This window comes from Pinus tabuliformis, chromosome Q (assembly GCF_031772625.1).
Source record: "Pinus tabuliformis cultivar Carrire ecotype Pingquan chromosome Q, CPIR1, whole genome shotgun sequence".
In the NCBI taxonomy this organism is placed as follows: Eukaryota; Viridiplantae; Streptophyta; class Pinopsida; order Pinales; family Pinaceae; genus Pinus; species Pinus tabuliformis.
In genome coordinates, this window is record NC_142296.1 from 1180424439 (window position 1) to 1180444420 (window position 19982).

Here is a 19982-nt window from a genome sequence, read left to right on the forward strand (position 1 = left end):
CCTGTGAATAAAAAACATGGTATCATTCGAGTCTGTGTTGATTATCGTGACATCAACAAGGCCTGTCCTAAGGATAACTTCCCCACACCCTTCATCGATCAGCTTATTGATGAGTGCGTGGGGAGCGAAATGTATTCATTCATGGACGGCTTCTCTGGGTACAACCAGATCAATATTGCGCCCACTGATCAGCATAAGACCACCTTTATCTATCCTTGGGGCACTTTTGCCTACAAAAAGCTCCCTTTCGGTTTGAAGAACGTCGGTGCTACCTTTCAACGTGCAATGTCCTATGCTTTTCATGACATTTGTCACATTGTACAACCATACCTGGATGATCTTCCAGCTCATTCAGTCAAACGCCAGGACCATCCTATCCATCTTCGCGATATTTTTCTTCGCTGTCGACACTACCGTATCAGGCTCAACCTGCACAAGTGTGTCTTCTGTGTTGAATCTGGCCGACTTCTCGGGTTCATCGTCTCCCGAGAGGGCATCCGTTTGGATCCCCTTAAAGTCGAGGCTATTGTGAATCTTCCTCCCCCTGCTTCTTTACAGCAATTGCAAAGCTTGCAGGGAAAAGCAAACTTTTTGAGACGATTCGTTCCCAACTATGCCGAGGTGGCTAAAGGCTTTACACGGTTATTGAAGCGCGATGTCCCTTTTCATTGGGATGCCGTCGCTCAGGAGTCTTTCGAGCGTCTCAAGGGTCTCCTTGTTTCTGCTCCATTATTGCGACCTCCGAATTATCATCGCGATTATACTCTTTATTTGGCCGCTGCCGACACCACCATCGGCATGGTTCTTGTTCAAACGGACGATGATGACACTGAGCATGTCATATATTACCTCAGCCGCAACCTTTTAGACACGGAAACTCGATACGATTACGTCGAGAAGTTGGCTCTCACCATCGTTTGTGCTGTCCAACGCTTCCGTCACTACATCCTGTTGCGCACTACTACCGTGATTTCGGATTGCAACCCCATGACATACATTTTGTCACGACAATTGCTGGGGGGCAAGTACTCGAAGTGGATTGTCATCCTCCAAGAGTTCGACTTGGAATTCACCACTGCCAAGTCCAAGAAATCACTTGTATTTGTTGAGCTACTTTGCTCCTTGCCATCCTCCTCCACACCATCTCATTCAAAGGATCATATCCCAGACGAGACTTTGTTTCTCATTAGCACCCTCGACCCTTGGTACGGGGACATCATCATATATCTGCAAACATCCTCCTTCCGTCCCGCTGTGTCCAAGGACGCTCGACGAAGGATCCGTCACCAATCTCAACCCTATCGTATCATTGGGGATACCCTGTACCGCCTCGGCGCTAATTCTGTTCTCCGCCGATGTTTAACTCTCGAGGAGGCTGAGCGTGTTTTGAATGACTGCCACTCCGGCGCTTGTGGTGGTCACATGTCCGGATATGCCACTGCCCAAAAGATCCTCTGTGCTGGTTATTTCTGGCCCTCTATTTTTAAGGATTGCATCCTTGCCGTCCGTTCGTGTCATGAGTGCCAGATATACCAACGGAAGATGCGTGCGCCTCCTGCACCATTGCACCCTGTTGTTACCGTGGGCCCTTTTGCAAAGTGGGGCATCGATTATACATCCTGTAACCCTCGCTCGGCCGGGGGGCATGGGTATATCATCGTTGCCGTTGATTACTTCACCAAATGGGCTGAAGCGATGCCTACATTAAATGAAGACGGTCACACAGCGGCGCAATTTTTGTTTAACCATGTTATTACATGGTTTGGAGTTCCTCAGGCCATCATCACGGATCACGGAAAGCATTTCCGTAATCACATGATGACAGAACTAACAACCCAACTAGGCTTGCGTCATGATAGTTCAACTCCGTACTATCCTCAATCCAATGGCTAGGTTGAAGCCGTTAACAAAGTTTTGGTCACGATGCTTCAACGTACTGTTGGCATGCATAAGTCTAATTGGCATTTAATGTTGTTCCCCACCTTGTGGGCCTACCGGACCTCTGTGAAGGACGCCACCGGTTTCACTCCATTTCAATTAGTTTATGGACTGGAGGCTACCCTTCCTATCGAATGTGAGATCCCTTCGTTAAAATTAGCCGTCGAGTTGCTTCCCAACACTACTCCGGTAGAGGAACGCCTTCTTTATCTAGAACGGCTGGACGAGACCCATCGCTTAGCCTCTCTAGCTATCGAAGCACAGAAGAAGAGAGTTAAGACTCACTTCGACCATACCATCCATCCTCATTCCTTTGTTGAGGGAGATTTAGTCCTGCTCTACTATCAAACGAAGGATAAGCTGGGGGCAGGCAAACTCGAGCCCATGTGGCTAGGACCCTATATTGTAAAGAAAGTTTTGCAGAAAGGGGCATATGAGTTGATTGACAACGAAGGTAATCCTCTCGATAAGCCCCGCAATAGGCTTTACTTGAAAAAGTACTATGCATGATTCCATGCACTTCGCTTGTACATACGTGTGTTTTAGCAGGTGTGTTATATGTGTATGTTTTCATGTTTTGGTTTGGTGTGAAGGCATGATTGCCGCTTATTGTGCCTTTTGCTTCTTGTGAAGATGTCTGGTGCACCTTACGTTGGTTTCGCTGATGGTGCCTGCTGCAGCACTCGCAATTTGTCTTCTGCGGCGTGGGTGATCTACGATCCTCACGGTGAGTTGATAGATCTTCAAGGTGTGTGTTTGGGCTGTACCACCAACAATGTCGCCTAATATAGTGCTGTAATTGAACTACTTGCCGAGGCGATTAATCTCAGCATTCGTGCATTGGTGGTGAACCTAGACTCTCAACTTGTCATCCACCATCTCAACGGGAAATATTCTGTCAGAGACCATCGCATTCTAAGGTTGTATTTACGTGTGAGATTGTTAGAAAGGAATTTTGATTTCATTACATATCAGCATATTCCAAGACGATTGAACACATTAATTGATGCATTGGCCAATCATGTATTAGATAGACATTTGCGTAATAGATAAAACATCATACAAGAAAGCATATAAAGCACAATAAAACCATAGAAATAGGCATATGTATATATATGTGTGTGTGTCGCAATGTTTGCACCACGTGCATCATATAGTTCAAAAAATAATACATGTTCATCTTGATACATCCGGAGACGACATGTCTCTCAAAAAATATGCATGAAAATGAAACCTAGGAGTCTAGTCCCGGTGGTGCTCATGATAGCACAACACCGCGTGCACCAAGCGTCTCAACAGACGATGGACACGATTAGGCACCCCCACTGTGTGCCTCTGGTATGCTAGTGGCATATCGCCCAGTCTAGCATAATCAGAAATCCCTCAGGAAAGTCCCTCAAGATTCTGTATCAGCTCATCTCCCTCGCCACCCTCTTCCTGAGGGTTGATTGTGGGCTGGTTCCTCTGGGCAATCGAAGACATGCTGACTGGTCGCTCTTGGCCAACATCTGCATATACATACAATTGTTGTTAGGACAAACATGTACTACCAAACATGATTCCATGCACTTCGCTTGTACATACGTGTGTTTTAGCAGGTGTGTTATATGTGTATGTTTTCATGTTTTGGTTTGGTGTGAAGGCGTGATTGCCGCTTATTGTGCCTTCTGCTTCTTGTGCAGATGTCTGGTGCACCTTACGTTGGTTTCGCTGATGGTTCCTACCACAGCACTCGCAATTTGTCTTCTGCGGCGTGGGTGATCTACGATCCTCACAGTGAGTTGATAGATCTTCAAGGTGTGTGTTTGGGCTGTACCACCAACAATGTCGCCGAATATAGTGCTGTAATTGAACTACTTGTTGAGGAAATTAATCTCGACATTCGTGCATTGGTGGTGAACCTAGACTCTCAACTTGTCATCCACTAGCTCAACGGGCAATATTCCGTCAGAGACCATCGCATTCTAAGGTTGTATTTACGTGTGAGATTGTTAGAAGGGAATTTTGATTTCATTACATATCAGCATATTCCAAGACGATTGAACACATTAACTGATGCATTGGTCAATCATGTATTAGATAGACATTTGCATAATAGATAAAACATCATACAAGAAAGCATATAAAGCACAATAAAACCATAGAAATAGGCATATGTATATATATATGTGTGTCACAATGTTTGCACCACGTGCATCATATAGTTCAAAAAATAATACATGTTCATCCTGATACATCCGGAGACGACATGTCTCTCAAAAAATATGCATGAAAATGAAACCTAGGAGTCTAGTCCCGGTGGTGCTCATGATAGCACAACACCGCGCACACCAAGTGTCTCAACAGACGATGGACACGATTAGGCACCCCCACTGTGTGCCTCTGGTACACTAGTGGCATATCACCCAGTCTAGCATAATCTGGAATCCCTCGGGCAAGTCCCTCAAGATTCTGAATCAGCTCATCTCCCTCACCACCCTCTTCCTGAGGGTTGACTGCGGGCTAGTTCCTCCGGGCAATCGGAGACATGCCGGCTGGTCGCTCTTGGCCAACATCTGCATATACATACAATTGTTGTTAGGACAAACATGTATTACCAAAAAAACACATAAAAAGTCAAAAACAAAAAGAAATCATACCTAGGTCCTCGTCCCACTCCTCTCCCTCGGGCAGTGGGAGATCTCGGTCTCCGGTGAAGTTAGTTCCCGCATATGGCCAATCCTCCACCACAATTAGCTGTCGGCATAGCCATACAAAGAACTCGAGCCTCCAGGACATTTGCTGGCCCCCTCCTCCCCTGGGCATCAATGCCGCCCAGCGAGCCATCCTAGGCTCTCGTGGCAAAGGATCAGCCACTATAGCTCCCTGTCCCTGAAAAATTGGTAATCGTTCCAAGAAGAATGATACCACAATTGAGCCATACCCGAACTGCTTTACCCCTCTGCTCTTGCATTTTGTAAGCTGTCGTTTGATGTTGGTGGTCACCGTTGAAGCCCAATCAAATATGGTGGGATTCAGGCATTTTGTGGATAGTAGAAGATGATTCTTGCTCGCCTCATGGGACTCTTCCACCCCTGCAGCTCGAGTAATGGTGAACAATATCACTCTAAGCATCAAGTCCAGAATGGAAGGGATATCCACCTTCGCACTGTTCCTCCCAAACTGTGCTCATGGACACACTCAGTCCACCACCTCAATCATTTTCTTTCCAGAAGGTCTGCCTCCGGTCAAAATGGGCCTTGCCCCTCTCCGTGATAGCCCCATGATGAAATAAACATCAGATGCATCTAGCTCAAGTACTTGGTCCCGTAAGCGGAACACTTGCTCATCAACATCCCTTAAATCAATTATGAACTGTAACAGCTCGGGCTGAGCTCGAAGGTAAGGAGTAAGGAAAAATTTCTTTAGCCCACAGTCTCTTAGGGCATTCATGCAGCCCTCATCCTCAAGAGCCAGAGCATCCACCTCATCATGTTCTCGTTCTTTCCATTCCACCACCATTGTGCCTGCTTTCCTGCACCCACAAGCACACATAAAACACAATTAAATCCCTGGTAATCTCACAATCCAGGAAAATCTCAAATTGATGTGGGAAATCTTAAAGGAAAATAGAGTTGCGCGATTGGTGTGACTGTTTCTAAAATAGTCGCGCCAATGGACGCGACCCCTTTAGAAAAATCGCCCCATTAGCGCGGGTCCGTGCCGGATACCCGCGCCAATGGGCGCAGCCCTAGATTTTGCAATATCCTCTTGCAAGGGCTCAAACAAGAAGCAAATGAAATGAAAAGTGGATAGAAATGGAGTAGGAAAAGAGGCCTCTTACCTGTCGCTAACGGCGCCCCGATTGGTCACCCGGATTTGTCGCAATCGTCGCTTGAAGATCGCACACCAAAAGCTCCAACGTCACTTTCAAAAGGTAAAAAGTGAAAAGTAATTTTTGTTTTTACTATTTCACCTATTTTATAGCTTTTTTGACCCTTAATAGGTTTGAAAAGTCATTTCATGAATATATTTGTGTCAAAAGTGGATTTTACACCGGTTTTTGTGCAGCAACAGGTGTTTGTGCGACTTAGGCGACGAAACGAGCTGAATTTTACACTTTTTTGGGCTCGGTAAACACACAAAAAAGTCACTTTGAGGTCTGCTTTCAGCTCTTTTCCGGCCGTTTAAAGATGAAAAGATTGCCGAGTTCCCTCTTGACTCGTTAAAACGGAAATGAGAGGTGGTCGTCGTTAAACTCTTTTCTGATCGTGTAAAAAGCAAAAACATTGTCGGCCCCTTGTCTTTTCAGGCTCGTTAATGGTTCCGAAACGATGTGATATCGATCGTTTTTTTACTTTTTCAGGTCGACGTCACTACATATGAAAAGTACTCCTCGATCGTAATGATCGGGCAGTTCTTTCGAGCATTGTTTTATACTTTTTCTGGCTCGCGAGACACAACTTTACGAAAAAGGACACCCCTGGAGTTTTCTTTTCTGTTGTCTTTTCAAACTCTCTAAACATGAAAATATGCCGAGTTCTTCCTTTGTCAGGCTCGTTAAAATCTGATGACATCGGATTTCGTCGAAATGAAGCCTCACAAGCATATGCTATCCCCGTCAAGCTTGTTAAAAATAACTGGGGTACTCGCCAGAAATGGTGGGGAAAGTGGAACCATAATTATTGTTGTGTCGGCAGTATGTCACTCTTGAACATGGCACTTGTTTGCTTTCGTGTCTGGGTGGGGATATCTCATCTCACTTTTCACTTGCCTCCGTGGGTATTGGGTAATCCTATTTGACCTCTGATCTACTCATTGTCTTGTCACCATGACCTCTGCTCATTTGATGTCAAATACTACCACATCCACTGTCGTGCCGCCGATATGTTCAAGAGAAGTTGATCTCTGCAGAATAACGACCTCCCTCTGATAACTCACATAATTCTGATCTGCCACAACATTCTTCCTCTGTCTCGTGTTGATGATGTGGGAAACACTATGGCCCACCTTAGATCAAGGTCACTTCCTATCGACTTCAGCTCATCATCCAGGAAGCTGATCTAGAGACTCCCTTCCGGTGCCTTGGAGCCTGCATGCCTCAATGGCAGGTTCTTCGTGTTCGACAAGAGGTTTTCATCATTGGCCTCATATCAAATGATTCTACGGGTGTTCGACGCCAGCTCACTCATTCGCACGCCGTAGATTGTACCTATAGTACCTTGAGGGCCATTGTCATTATTGGTGGTACCTCTCGCGTTTGTTAACAGCTTTCACTATTGGCTGGTAATCAAACGATGTTCATGCATGTTCGACTTCAACTCATGTATTCACATGCTTGGACTTGTACTCTGTTCGGGTCGAGATGGAGCGCAAGACCCTGGATTTTTGTCTGTTAAAATCCAGGCTGCGATTTTTGGATTATTATATTTATTACATGACTCATTCACTGGATGGCTGCGACCATGCCTGAGTCTATTTATCGATCCTCACTGGATGGCTTCGCCCATGCCTTGGATCTCAATTATTGTGTACTCTGTTATGGATGGCTGTGCCCATACCACATATATCATGTACTTGAGATATCAGTTGTACCTTTCTATGCAGGTTCTCCGGCGGCAGTGTTTTCAGTTGTGCATGTTCTTGTAAAGCATTTCACCCCTCTCTCTCTCTCTCGGGCCTCATGCTTTAGGGGGCATCTGTTACATAGTAATTTGTCACCGTTTGTCACCGTCCCTCTTACCCCTCTCCCGCACACTATAGGACTCATTCTGAGACTTGTGAGAAGTGACATAACCTGAAACCACTTGCATTATGTTCCTCTAAGTGTGAGCTTCATATGCCCAAAAGACATCTCCTGCAGCATACCCGTAAAAATAGCCCTTTTTGCATTAGCGCGGGTCCACAGTGTATTGCCCGCGCCAATGGGGAAAATCCTCTAAAGAGGGCGCGCCAGTTGGCGCTCTGTCTCAGAGTCGCACTCGCGCCAACCCAGTTGGGTAAAGTTTTTAACAAACAAACTTCCGAAGGTTCTCCTTAACCCATTCACCAACTGAATCCATGTTGTGTTAGGATGGTTTGGCTTCGATTCTCCATAGAAGGGAAGTGGTTTGCCACCTTTCATGGAAACTTCTAAGTGATAAAGCCAATCCCATGGAAATTGTGATTGATCTTATCTCCTTCCCCTCTATCTATAAAAGCTTGTCTCTATGCCTTGGGCAAGCTAGTTCTTGTGATAGTAAGAATTCCAGGAGTTCAAGAGATTGAAGTTGCAAGAGCCTTCTTTGCACCCATAAGGCCAAATCTAAGTGAGGAGATTCTTGTCACCAAGGAGAGAGAGAGGCTTGTTTCCCACCCCAACAAGCTTTGCAGGACTTGTGTAGCTGATCACCCAGCCAAAGGAGGATTTGATGTCAGAACTATGGTTGTATTCTTCTTTGTTGATTATTAATAATAGATGACTATCATTATGGTTCCACTCTCATTGTCCTTTGTAATGACTGATGTTTAGTTATATCTTTTCTGACTGACATATAATTGCATCTATTGGATTTTATGCTTATATTTGTGTTGTTCTTTGCATGTGCAGGTGTCCATTCACGGAGATCGTGGGGATCGTGACCGGCCAAAGCAAAGGAATGAGGGTGACGTCTCTTCTATGAATATTAGCGTTGGAATCTAAGTAGGTTCTCATCATCCACCTTTAATTTGCAATTAGGAACTTGCGTGGTAGCATTGTTTGATTGTTGCTAGATCCAGCCTGGGCTAGTAGGGATCGCCTCTGTCCGCAGAGGGGATTTACCTTTCCAACACCGATCATCTAGTTCTAAATTTGTGACCTATAGTAGCCTTCTATGTCCTCTTTCCAATGCCACAAGTCTGACCCAATTTGGATTCTCCAAGGAAGAGTTATGCAAAATCTCCCACAGTGACTTGATTATAGACTAGTTCAGTAGAGTGAACTTGTACGACGTGCCACGAGTCACTGTTTCAAACTTTGGATCTAAAAAATGCATACAAGAAACTACAGTCCATCCTCTTTCTGTACCTTCTTATGAAATTTCAATCCGATCTCCAGAGAGAAAGTTATGACTATTTTCCCTAGGTCACCTGTTTGGAATGTAATTCAGGAGTCTACAAAAAGACCAACTTCCTCAGATCATATCTCCATAAATATAGCGCTAAAAGCTCTAAAATTTGGACCCAAGGTTCAGCGTGATTTCTTCTCAAATGGGTTTTTTTTTCAACTTCTGAAACATCGTAAAAAAAAAAGTTATAGTGAAAATGCCACGATGACCTATTTGGAGCAGTGAAACCCTAGAATCCAAAGCTCTGATACCAAATGTTATGAAACCAGCTCAAGAAAAGATAGAAAAGATAGATCAACGCCTTAGAATTCGGCCTCTTTGAGGGGGAAACCTCCTTTACATTACATAAATGAACAATTCTTCGATGATTCAAATGACAAAACCTCCTTTCTATATATAGGAGTCTAAGGAGTCACAATATAACCTAGCCGACCTAACAATAATAATATAAAGCCACAAAAATAACAATAGAGGGATTCTATGGGGCACAGTAATAACAATATGGGGATAATAGGGGAACAACAATATCAATAAGGGATGCAACTACAATAGTAATGGGGTAATTACTAGTATTATAGGGACCCAACATTCACAAAGTTGACACCCCAACCGTACCCATAACACATCATGCATGTGGTTGGGAGGCTACAACCGCACCCATAAGCCTGTCTCCATGCAGTTATGACCCAAATTCCTCAGTTTTGTGCCAGTAGTTGCGAGATCTGTGCTACTTTTTTAGGGATGGCCTTCAAGCCACTACCCATAAGTGCTCATAACTTTCTAGAAACAAGTCTAAGATGATGAAAATGCTAAACAATCAATACTGAAGCAAGATATTGACCAAGACATGCCTAATATATGATACACATTCCGTCAAACATATAGTAAACATAGAAGCTACAGGTCATGAATGCATATATGATCATAAACTTCTAATCTTCATTTGAGAATCACCAAGAAGGCTCTATGCCCTCTCAAGCTAGCTGCAACAACATTTATTATCCCATACATTCATCAACCATTTAATATCTTATAAAATCATGAACAAGAGCCATAATGAGAGCACATCATATAACCATGCATATAACCATAATATATTCCATGACAAACCAACCATAATATCAACATAATAACTAGTACATGTGCTCATTAATCACCATAAGAAAATATATCATATTAATGTATGCAAATGTCAACCAAATCAAGGACTTCCACGTATCACTTGTCCATAGATTGGGTTGAACCAAATCTCTCTTTCATCTAATCACCCCCGACTAATACAAAATCAGAGGTTAGTGACTACACAACTAAAAAATTCAGTCACCACAATTATTTCAAGTGTATTACTACTAAATTTGAGAAATTTTAAGTGACCCAAATAAAAACAAGTAACTTAAACGAATAATTTAGTCTAGGGATAAAATATACGACTAGATAATAAGTGACCCAAATAAAAGTTGCTAACTTAAATGACCAATTTAGTCTAGGACTAAAATATATGACTAGATAATAAGTGAGAAAATTAAAATGATTAACTTAAATGACTACTATAGTCCAAGAACAAAAATATGACCAATTAACAAGTACAACAAGTATATGAATTAGTCATTTATGCTATTCATTTTTAATTGTGTCACTCTGGAAATGGAAAATTGCAATTTTGGTACTGAAATATTACATTTCACCAAATTTTCGCTTAAGGGTGTCTAAATCCATCTGCAATGGTAAAATTTAGAGACAAAGGGTTCTTTGAATCCATTTATAGTGTTCAAATTTAGAGACACCTTTAAGGGGGTCTCTCAATTTGTCTATAGTGTTAGAATTTAGGTAGATGGATTCAACGTCCCCCTTATAAAAGGGGTCTATGAATTCATCTATAATGCTAAAATTATAACAATTTTATACAATATAGAGTCTAAGTTTACAATATCTAATAGTTTTATATTCCCTTTGGAAGGATGGACAAGAAAGAGAGTTTGAAATTGATATAGAAGGGTTTTAAGATTTAATAGGAATTTGTTCCTCACACACTAGAGGGATGACACACTTTTGTTGTGGGGGTTTTGTGGTGTTTTTATATACCATGGTTGATTATTGCACTAGATACATAAAAACAATGAGTTTATTAATTTAAATCCAAAGTATGTTGATTTTTTTTCCCATGGAAAAAGTTTCACTTCCTTTATTAATAAAGAAACTGTATTTTGCAGATGCGTTGCATATACAATATTTCAGGCATAGCCTATCCTTCATGCCCAGTCAAAACTATGTTCGCCATTTAAGGCTTTTGGAAAAAACATAGAGAGTCTATAAATATAAGTGTTGCTCTTCGCAGAGAGCTATGTAACTGTCTGTACTATTGAAATATAAGCAGTGGATATTTACATATGACTGTCGGCTACTGTCCAAAAAACAAAAATGAAAAAAATATAAAAATTTCAATTTCTATTGAGCTTTCATATTTCCAGCTCTATGAACGGCCTGTGGTAATACTGATAGCTACTACCGTCTCTTTCCTCCATGATTAACCAGTTAGTGTCGTCCCTGAGCGCCGCCTCCTTGGATAAGCTGTCAGCGGCTGTGTTACGTTCCCTGTAAATGTGACGACAAGAGAAGATATCAAAATGTGATATGAGTCTGTGTGCTTCATCCAAAATATGTTGTAGTGTGTATGAATTGCAGTGTGCTGTTTTGTTCAACCAATTACATATAATTTGTGAATCTCCAAATAGTTGTAATTGATGACAGTTTTTGGATAATGCAAATAGAATGATGTTTTTTGCCGAAACGAGTTCAGCAAAATTGTTTGTTCCCCTTCCCAGACCCATTTGTATTTTGAAAACATGGGAATCAGATAAATGAAGTATTGCCCCACCCCCACAGCCCATCTCCTGCGCTGAACCGTCAAAATAAGCCCAAGGGTGGGAATGATCAATGGGTTCAGGGGTAATAATCCTTTGGTTCGGGTGATCCTCCTCATCAGGGATGGAATTGTAATCAGCTAATAGCCTTGAAGTGATGGAAGGCCAGTGGGGAGGTCTTTGTAGAAATATGGCTTGATTTCTAGCAATCCAGATGGCCCAGCTAATAAGAAGTGGAACGTTTTTTAGTTTGGTTGAGTTGCAGGTGCACCACGCGTTCCAAGCATCCGAGAGATAAGGACCCTGCCATTTCAAACCAGATGAGATCGAGTGCAGGAAGCCATTCCAAAGCTCTTGAGTGAGCGGGCAATGTAGGAAGAGGTGTTCAGTATCCTCATTATCACTTTTATAGAGATGGCACCAGAATGGCCCAGCAAAAGATCTTCTCATCAAGTTAGCCCTAGTTGGGACTTTGTTGTGAAGGATTGACCACATGAGCAACTTTGTCCGAGGGGGTGCCTTCAGCTTCCATAGTTGTTTCCACCACTGGGCCAGATCCGGTGGCTTGTGTCTTTCCATCAGTACCAGGTAGCCTACCTTGGGGGAGTATGTTCCATGTTTAGCATGCACCCAGATTAGCTCATCCTCCCCGTCTGTAATTTTGATGTGGGCCTCCATCAATGCATTTGTATAGTTGTTCCATTCTTGTAGCCAGCATCCAGGAATATTCAGTTCGTTAGCAGATTTCCATGCTTGTTGTAAGATGGTGGAGTGAACCCCATCTGTAATCTGGTTAATATGCATAATACCAATGGCCTGAAGGTGTCCTCATAGGCCATCCGAGAGAGTGTGAGCGTTTCCATAGCCCACCCAGGGGTCGGTACCTATCTAAATCTTAGACCCGGATCTAATTCTCCATGTCAATCCACTGCGGATAAGCTCCTTCGTGTTGTTGACAGCCTTCCAGATAATAGAAATGTTATTCTGCCTGATGTCTTGTCTGATCTAGTCGAGGACACTTACTGGATGAATATATTTAGATACTGCAACCTTCATCCAAAGGTTGTTATTGTTTAGTAGTTGCCACCCTAATTTGGAAGCCAGTGCTTGTGAGAAGGAGCCTAGCCTCTTGATGCCCCATCCTCCCCAGCTCTTTGGTAAGGCCAAAGAATCCCAACTCACCCAAGCAAATATTCTCCCTAGTTGGTTCCCTTTCCATGAGAACCTACATCACAAGTTTTGTAGGCACGATAGTATACCTCTGGGAATCCATGCTAGAGTCATCCAATAAACCAGGGTGGCTTCTAAGACTACCTTGATGAGTACCAGCCTCCCTGCCCTGGATAGATATTTATGGTACCAGATATTGAGCCTCTTCTCCACCTTCGATATTAGCCATGTCCAATCTGCAATCTTGTATCCAATGGGTTTGAGCCTGTAACCCAGGTATTTGAGTCCATCTTCCAGTTGAACTACGACAAAAGAAAATCTTCTGAGAGAAAATTGAACCTCATGTTGGGAGCAGCCGGTGGCAGTTATAGTGGATTTCATTTCATTTATAACCATGCCTGTGGCCTTATGGAAGATGCCAAGGGCTCGGTGAAAAGTGATTCTGTCCCCAATGCCCCCATTAAGGAGGATCAGTACATCGTCTACAAACAACAAGTGGGAGAGGGTACAATCGTCTGTGATTTTGATTCCCCTGATACACCCCATTTTACATTCTTCTCCAATGATTCGACTAAGGCCTTCCATGATGAGTAGGAAGAGCAATTGTGAAAGAGGGCATCCTTGCCTCAAACCTCTTTCCGCATGGAAAAAAGGGGAGGCATAGTCGTTTATCAGCACATTGAAGGATACATTCGATATGCAACAAAAGATCCATTTGATGAAGGAATAGGGGAATCCCAGGTGGGTCAGCAACATACGAAGGTAAAGCTAGTTGACCCTGTCAAAAGCTTTGGAGAGGTCAATCTTCAGGATCATGCCTTTTAGTTTCTGGGTTTGTACTGAATGGAGGAGCTCCTGTGCAGTGCCGACAGCTTCATGGATTTGTCGGTTTTGGAGGAAGGCAAATTGCTCCGAGGAGATGTGGGCTGAGAGAATAGGCTTGAGGCGGTTTGCTATGATTTTAGCAATGATCTTATAGATGCATTTTCAAATGGAAATGGGGCAGAAGTCTTCAAAAGAAATGGGTTTATCCACTTTGGGAATGAGGGCAATAAATTAGAGTTGAAACTATCCCACATTCTGCCACTCTGTCTGCATTCTTCAACCAATTTCAGTAGGTCAGCTCCCAGAATGTCGAAGAAAGTAGAGTAAAACTCTACGATCCAACCGTCCGGTCCAGGGCTCTTATCTTTTTTCAACCATTTAAGAGTTGCTTCCAGTTCTCCCATGCTAACTTCCTTTGTCAGATCCAGCCCCACTTCCTTGTCCACAAATCTGGGAAAAGTCTGTGCAATGCGCAAGATCTTCGCCATTGTGGCATGAGGAGGCTCCTTGTATATCTTCTTGAAGTGTGTGGTAGCTAAAGATGCGAGCCCTCGGAAGGTGTTAACTGTAGTGTCGTCCTCCTTCTTGAGTTCCCAGATGGTGTTAATCGCCTTTCTCCCATTTGCGTGTCTGTGAAAAAACTTAGTGTTGTCATCTCCCTCTTTGAGCCAAATAGCTCAGCTGCGGAGTCTCCAGCATTCTTCCCTATCTTTCAAAATTTGAGCCCTTTTGTGGAGTAGATTAGCCAGCTTATCCTTTTGTTCCTGCGAGGTAAGAATCCCCTCTGAATCCTCCTCCATTTTAGCGATTCCTTCCTCAGCTGATTTGAGTAATTGCTCATCCTGCTCCTTTTTCCTCCTTGCCCATTCTATAGAGATCTTCTTCAGCTCACACATATTACGGGAAAATCCTTCAGCGATGAGTCCTTCTGAATCCACCAGGTGGGCCTTCCAATAATCACTGACTGCCTTTATGTAGCCTGCATCCTTTAACCATGTAGAGTTGAATTTAAAGGGGGCTTTGGGCTTGTTATGGGCAGTTGTCAGCTCCAAATAGATTGGCCTATGGTCAGAGACTCCTCCCGAGCCTATCCACTGCCTGACCTGATAGCCTCGATTGACTAAGGCTTCTCTGATCAGGAAGCGATCCAAATGCCTGGCCAGACTAGCTGCTCCAGTTCTATTATTCCTCCAAGTTGGCTGGATCTTAGCCGAGGGGATGTCTATAAGGTTATGGGAGTCCAGAAAGTCTTCAAAGAATACTGACAGAGGATCCGCCTGAGTGTTAGGTCCCCAAGACTCCGCAAATCCCATCGAGAAATTTAGGTCACCTCCGAGGATGATATAGTCTTCTTGGAAGGTAGTGGAGGAGAGCAGTTTCCGCCAGTAGACCTCCCGGTCCTGGCAGGGCCCATAGATGTTAATAAGCCTTATATTGGACTCCAGGGTCGATGAGTAGATGTCGATACCCAGAAAACCCACCCCTCCCAAACATTAAGCAACCTAATGGAGCGGTTGCAGAAACCTACAGATACACCCCCTGAGCGACCTATCACGTCCAGTGAATAGAAGGTCCAACAGGGGAGCCAAGATTCTAGGAGGGGTGAGATGGAGCTGTTAGGTCCAAGAGTTTCTTGTAAGAATATAATGTCCATGGGTTTCGAATGAAGCAGGCGTCTCATGGCTAGTTTTTCCCCGGGCTAGCCAGCCCTCTGTAGTTGAAGGACAAGATCTTCATGGAGGGAGAGGGGATGGGGCACCTTCTTCTCTAAGACCCCAGGGAATTTGTGATTGTCTGCCAGAAACTATCTCTGCTCCCACCTAGTGCCTAGCCTTTGAAAGGTGGGAGGGCTACCCACGAGGGAGTTTAGGGAGATAGGGGAAAGAGATAGACCCGAAGCCAACCGCATCCTTGCCAAGCGAGCGAAATTTGGAATGCATCGAGTAACGGTGGTCCTTACAGGGAGAGTGCCTCAGGGGGGAGAGGGGAAGGGATCCTGGTAGGGAGGGCAGGGGAGGAGAGCCTGCGGAGGGGGAGACCGCCATGGGGCAGTGTAGATAGGGGAGGGGATGTAATGAGGGGGAAGGGGCGGGAGCAATGTATACAAGAGGGAAGGGGGAATGCACCAGATCTACCACCAGGGGGAAGGACCAAGCGAATGCAATGCAGAAGACATAATAATATCAGATGCAGATTTAACAGAGTGAGAGATAGAGGGAGTCGTACCCGCAGTGAAAGCCTCCCCTGAAGCCACCCGAGCTCGCGTCAACGGTGGAGAGGGTGGCCTGGGTGGAGTTTTCCCCCGCTTCTTGCTAGGACCAGGTTTTGCAGCATCTATTCTTTCAGCCACATCATGTGTCGGCTATTCCTTCATCGACTGCTCTTCCGGGGTAGACACCGGGGGTGCCTGGAAATGTTGCTCATGATCCCTCTGTCTCTGGCCCCTGTTAGGGTTGAGGGGGCAGTCTCTATAAACATGGCTGACCTTATGACAGCACCAGCATCTGTAGGGCATGCCCTCATAATCCAGTATCTGCTTCCTAGTAAGGTTCCTCCACTAAATGGTGATGTATTCTTGCAGTCCCCCACGAGTGTCCATATGCACCAGGATTCGAGCATAGGACATCTTCCCCATGACAAGGTAGGACTTATCCAAACCCATGTATGAGCCGAGAGCATTCCCAATTCTCTTGAATATTTCTTCTGACCAAAAATGTGGGGGAAGCCCAGGAAGCCTAACCCAAATAGGTCCTATCCCGAGCTGTTCCGATTCCAGACCAAAAAGCGGCGACCATCTCTTCAGGTGAACTGGGGCATTGTCAAAATTCCAATAGGAGGAAAGCACCCAATTAGTATGATCCGGTTGCGCAAACCTGAAGGCAAACCATCCCCGCACGAATGTTTATACGATGGGGAGATCAGTGAGTCTATGGCCCCAAACCTCAGATACCCACGCTTTTAGTCTTTTCGCTGAGTAATTCCTGCCTCGAATCCTTCCAACTAAGACCCGATCTGCTATATCCATGGATTCCACCAACTGTATGTCTTCTTCCAACCGAAGGATGGCGTCGTCGGTCTTCGATCTTAAACACTTCATCTTCTTTCGAGGTCTCGCCTCCTCAGGAGGTGTCACCCTTGCCTCTGAATTAATCCCAAGGGATGAGTTCACGTAAGGGCTGGGGGGTAAAGGGGTGTCAAAGGGATATGGGGGGAAGCTGAGGATATCAAGGGGAGGGGCAGAATCGTGAAACTGATACGGCCGAGCCGGAGGTGATGGGGCTGACGTGAGAGGTACAGAGGAAGGACCACCAAAGAGGGGGATGTAGGGGGGGTCAGCCCATGGCTCCAGGGGGTTAGGGTTTAGGAAGCTAGATTCAAACCCTAACGAGGACGGGGAGGACAGTGAGGAGGAGAGGGACGGCTAGGTAGGGGGAACGTCCGGTAGGATGACCAGACGACCAAACAGCCCTGAGATCAGAGGCAGATTGGCGATGGTCACATTCAACTCACAGGTGAACGGAGTGCGGTTAGCCCTTGCTGAATGCGGAGTAGTCCAAACAGAGCCTTCTAGCAGGGGATCCTCTGAGTAATCTACCAACTCGAGGTCCATAGCTGTCGGGAAACGTTATCGCCAGCTGCCTGTAACCGATAGAGAAAGGTGGAAACAGGGGAGACAACCCTAAACGGAGGGTCGCGGCTGAGGTAAACCCTATACAGTAAACCGTGGTAAAATCGCAGCAGGCCAGAAGAGCTGAGATAAGGAGAAAACCGCAGCCCAGGGACTAGCCTACGTGGTCGATCCGGTGCCTGCCACCTACTGCAGTGATCTGGCTCCATGCTCTGTCAACCGTACTCTCCATCGTTGTCGTGCTTTAGGACCTCCATCATTCTCTTTCCCTTTCAATGAAAAAGTATGTTGATTTAAACCTCGTTAATTAATATAATCTAGATTACTCTAAAGCCATATTATTCTATAAATAATTATATAGATACATGCATTACAAAAATGTGCACAAATTCTAATAGCACATTTACATTCTTATAATGTGCACACACTATTATTAGAAAACCATACATACTAAGAATTCTTATGGATCGTTATGTAGAATAACATTCCATGGCTCCCACATCCAAGTTGAAATTTGAATATCTCTTAGAGAGTATATATGTCGTTGTTTAGGATTACTTCATTTTCCTTGAACTCTAGAAGCTTTATGTAGGGCCTAAGGCCCTCTTCTCTCCTCCCCTTGAGATAGTACATTCCCCAAGACCCATTATTATCATTTAAACCATACCAAGGTGACAAAGATACCCCATAGAGGCCAAATATACCCTAGAGATGTCTTGTGTGGTAATTCAAATACTTCTTCAAAATAATTGATCATTGGAAGATTCAAATATGACCCAAGCACATTATGATCGTTCCATGTCCATGGTTAAGGCCCCAAGTGCCATACATGGTGTAGAAAACCTCATATTGATATTGAGGCCAAACTTAAAGGCCCCAGGACCCAAATATGGCACACAAAACCTTCAAATAGAACCCATAACACACCTGAAGCCTAGATATATATTAGATAGGATATGCGTGGTGGTTTGAGGCCTTATTCATGTCCATTTAACTTGAAAAGTTTTTTTTAGGGACTAAGGATCTTGTTTTCCTTCCCTATCCATCATAGAGTCCATAAAACCCATCCTTATTATGAAAAGCATACTAATTGTGCCCATATTCCCATTCTAATATCTTGTTCATGGACATTAAACATGAAAAATACTTGTTTTATGAATAAGGTCCTTTTTCATTCCTTGGCAAAGATATAATCCCTAACTCCCATATAAGATGTGGAAAACATCATAATGGAACCCTTATCCTAGATGGATGCCTAAAATCCTTCAAAGAGTATTTATATTGCTCTTTATGGTATTTTTGATGCAGTGTAAGCCAAATAAGTTTCATTTTGGGCTTGAGGCCATTGTTTTTCATCCCTTTGCCATGGTACAATCCTAAGACTCATTATTAATATGTAAAACATACTAATGACACTAAAGATCCCCCATAGAGGTCATGTGTGGTTCTTTGAGAACTATTTCACAAAGCTTAATCATTAAATATTTAAATAAGGCCTAATCCCCTTATGTTCCTATTTTGACCAAGCCTACACTTGTAAGCATCATATGTGATTTGAAAGCCTCGTAATTTCATAAAGGTCCAATGATGAGGCTCCAAGACCCAATCGTGTTGTGAAAAACGTTTGAATGTTAGACACATACCTCCCAGAGGCCAAATAATATCCCTTCAATAATATAATTAATGTAGTGGTTTGAAACCTTTTTAATGGCCACTAATTATTTAGGACTCAATTCCCTCTTTTTTAATTTCCTTCCTTGCCCATAATAAAGGCCATGAAACCCATTCTTATTATGCAAAACATACTAAATGCCATATTCCCAAGTGGAGGTTTTATTAATGGCAATTGAGCAAGAAAAATAATAATTTATAGGCTAAGCTCCTTGTTTTACTCTCCTAACCATATCATGGACACTAACTCCTATGTGTGGTGAGAAATACATCCTATGGTTCCCAAACCCCAACTTAAGACCAAAGATCCATTAAAGAATATGTATGTGATTTTTACGCCTAACTCATAACCCTTGAGACTAAAAAGCTTCTTGTAAGGTCTATTGCCCTTGTTTACCTCCCCTACCCATGGTACATTCATTGAATCCTATACATGGTGTGAAAAAATTCCTAATGGAATTGATATCCCATATATACCTAAGATTATTTAGAGAGGATATATGTGGTTTTTCAATGCCAAATTCATGGCCATTAAGCATGAGACGCTTCATTTTAGAAGCAAAGGGCTGTTTATCCTTCCCTTATACTAATTATTATTATGCAAAAAATAGTAATGGTGCCACTTTGGTCCAACTCATAGTTGTTTCCACTTTCACCTTAGCAGTGAATCCTCTCACTTTGGATTACTTATTGAATCCTGGGGATATCCCAAAGTGCAAATTTATGGGTATTTTATGTGACTAGATCACTAGCACTGAAACCATCTTTACATTGGATGGTTCAACATCTTGATGATCACTATCGTATTGACCACAAACTTTG